Source organism: Sinocyclocheilus rhinocerous, unplaced genomic scaffold, assembly GCF_001515625.1.
Source record: "Sinocyclocheilus rhinocerous isolate Xijiao unplaced genomic scaffold, SAMN03320098_v1.1 scaffold2697, whole genome shotgun sequence".
Classification (NCBI taxonomy): Eukaryota; Metazoa; Chordata; class Actinopteri; order Cypriniformes; family Cyprinidae; genus Sinocyclocheilus; species Sinocyclocheilus rhinocerous.
Genome location: NW_015641431.1, coordinates 123,244 through 126,965, shown reverse-complemented (window position 1 = coordinate 126,965; position 3,722 = coordinate 123,244).

Sequence of the window (3,722 nt, the reverse complement as noted above, 5' to 3'; positions counted from 1 at the left end):
GCCCCCCACCCCCCTGCCATATCCCCATCCCACCAATCCACTATTTGTCCGCTTACCCACTAAATTGGCCAAAAGACCTCCGGACCCCTGACGCCCATACAACTGGCTGTGTCCACGGACGTACTATCTGGGGCCCATTAAATAAATTAGAAATGGACATGTCCATTTCCAATGTATTCAATGGGCTCTAGATAGTGTTTTTTTGTACATTTGAACATTCACAATATTCACAATAAAAATTATTTTACTGCACTCAGCAGGTCCCCCTGAATTTCATGCCAAAATCAAGAAACCAAAGAAACCATGATTTCAGACAATGGAATAAATTGCAAGTGGGATCTCCATATCTCAGCTCTGAAAAAGGTTAGACAGCTAGAACTTGCATTCCTGTCTGAGTCTCAGTGCCCTCTATCAGAATCCAGAGTTTCAAGAAGAATGAAGACATTTTTTTCCGAACGAAAAAAACTCAAGGCGTACGTACCCCTTTGGACCTTTATTTAAAATTTCCAAATAAACACTATGTGGAGCCCATGCAATAAATCAGAATTGGGACAATCATCCCAATTCCAATTTATTCAGCAGGCTCCTCATAGCAGTTCCGTGGACACACATAAATAATAGTGTCTAATTTGCATAACAAGTATGTAGTATTGAATAGATCCCACCTGCAACTTATTTAACACTAGAACCGAATGTCTAAAGAACATATTATTTCACTGTATTATGCTACTGTCTTCACAAGAAGTGTCTAGAGTCATGAAATGATTATGTCTAGTCATCAACTATATTTTTGTCCTGTTGTTTTATGTTCAAGGCTTTTTTTATGCAGGCTACACTAGTCACTTTTCATAACGGTCAATATTAAGCTAAACAAGCCTGCACTGACAACGAGAATTAGAAGGAAGTAAATATATATTTGGGTGGTGTAATAGGCTATTATAATACAATGTCATTAATCAATATATTAAGATAACCTATGTTATTTAAATTACTAAAATAGCCTATAGAATTACTATACTTTTTTACAGAATTGCAAAATTGTTTACTCAATACAATATACTTTTTTTCTGTAATGTTCTCGATGCTGTGTTCTCCATTTCTCTCTGTAGTGTCTAATGAATGCTCTGTAGTGTTTATTTGATTGACTCATGTGTGTGTGATCTGAGAGCAGATCTTGATTTTGAGTGCAAGTGAAATGGTTTTGCAGTGATTGTTTGATTTTGATGGAAGAGTCAGAGGTTTCGTGAATTTAGTTTGAGTATTTGGATTTGTGTTTAAGGTTTTGAGAAAATGAGTGATGGTTTCAAGAAATGTGTTTTAGCAATTCAGAAAAACTGTAATACAGATGATGCCAATGTATTTTTCGATGAGTCCGCTTTGTTAGCAATAATAACATTACCTGCTTGACGGATAGTAATGTCTACAATGGACGCGACCACAACAGCTTGACGTTGTCTAATTTGGCACGGTCTCCCTGCTGCACTAATAGTAGTAAGGCTGTGTATACTTGTCCTTACAAGTACAATTGTAGCTGTATTATCTGTGTCCCCTTCAAAAATTGCTAGAGAAATTTTGTTTATTGTCCCCGCTACTGTTAGATGAAATTTACGCCCCTGCCTCCAGTCCTATATATATTTTACTTGATCAGTATTTTTTTCTTGGTTTCCACTAAAACATATCAAACCATCCATAAAACAAAATAAATGTACCTACGAAAACCATTTGGATTTTGTTTGTGTAGTGTTAGCATTCTTCTGTTCTTTATTTTCTGATTTATTTCTACACGTTATGTGCTCTTTTCTTTCGATGATTTGGTGATTTTTTGTCCATATAGTGCTGGTCTTCAACAGTTATATGTGGAATCATTGGCGTTTTAGTACACATGTAAATATGTGATATTGTGGTTTTTGTCCTTGTGTGTGTTTTTGTATGTTGCTATTGTTGTGTCTTTGTTTGGACCGAGTGTGTCCTTAATAAAGTTTGATGATTTCCCCTCTCATAATTTTGTCATGTACATTTTAACACGATTCACATTCTCCTCCATCTCCGGCTCTGTTCTGGGTCCGTCCCCTTCCTGTCATCCATCACTTTACAGTAAAAATGACTCCGCACATACACACAAGAATAATCTATGAGCTACTATCTCACTGACATTCATGGCTTTTCTCCAGCATATGCTAAAAGGCTGATTATACAAACCCAGTCAAATCTCAAATTTACTGTAAAATTTGATTGTGGCATTTAAAAAGACAAGCTGTGACACTTACCATGCATATTGTTTCTTATTGACTTACCCAGAGGAGATTATTGTGTTGTGTTTGGTAATTATCCGTTCTTGTTATATGTAATGTGGTGAAGTGCTCTATGCAGGAAGTTCCAGATCCTAATAAATCATTTTTTTTTGTTTGTTTGTTTGTTTTTATGTGTGTGTAATATGATTATGATTATAAATGATGAATGAAAAAAAAAACGCACACAGGTCTGGTCGCTGTCTTTAAGTAACTATTTCTCTCTCTCTATTTGTACAGATACGTGTGGTGCAATATTAAGAATCGAATGAGATGATTCGGCCTCCAGTAAATGTCTCCATCTGCTGGCTGATCTGAGTAAAACAGGGCTTTCAGAGGAAATGATAGATGAATGACCCAGGTGAAAAAGACGTAGTATTAAATGTATTAAAAATATACTTGAAATTCAAGTAGTATGTTTATAATACATTTGTATTCCCAAAATGCTTATTTGAAGTGCAATAAAATACATTACAAATAGATTAAAACTTAAACATATCTTGAAATACACTTAATATACTTAAAGTTGTTTCAAAATAATACATTTAATATGCACTTAGTATAGTATAATTTAAATATAGTAAGTATGTCTGAAAAAGCACAATTTAAATATATTTCTTTTTCAACTGGAGACACTGACATGTACAAGCACCAAACACTGATTGTAAGCCTAAACTTCACAAAAACTATGAACTGGTTCTTCAAATCTGATTGGTTAATCACTGTGTTGTTCCAGGAACATGTTGCACTTGGTAAAATCAGGTTCTGCGTCCTCCAAACCAAGGATCAGTGTGCATGTGCTGCTAAATCATGGTTCGTGACATATTTAGAGATGAGTTCAGGATGCGCACGAGTATGATGCATACAGTATAATATTATGAGAATTCATTTAGTTTGCAAAAAATTATGAATGTCAGATAAATCAAATAACAGAGTCTCAGTCAAATAGACACATTGGAATTATGAGAATATGAATATGAATGAATGAAACATTTCCTTATGTACTACTGTGTACCGAAGCGCTGTACAATCATATCGGGTCTGGATGATGCGACGGCAGCCAAAGCGGCTACAGCTGGAGAGGAGAGACTAATAGAGCAGTTCAGCGGATGGAGATTATTAGGAGGCCATGATTGACAAGGGCCAGCGGAGGGAATCTGACCAGGACACTGGGATGCACCTTACTCTTTACGAGAAGTGTCATGGGAGTTTTAATGACCACAGAGAGTCTGGACCTCGGTTTAACGTCTCAGAGCTGGCCTCACTAACACCGCTTCCAGCAGAAGGAGGTCTCCCATCCAGAGTCTGATCAGGCTTAACCCTGCTTAGCTTCAGTGGGCAAGCAGTCTTGGTCCATAGGGTCATATGGCTATGTAATTCAATCAATGAAAAAAAAGTGTTACATTTTTTGTCTTTAAGGGAAGTCATATAAAA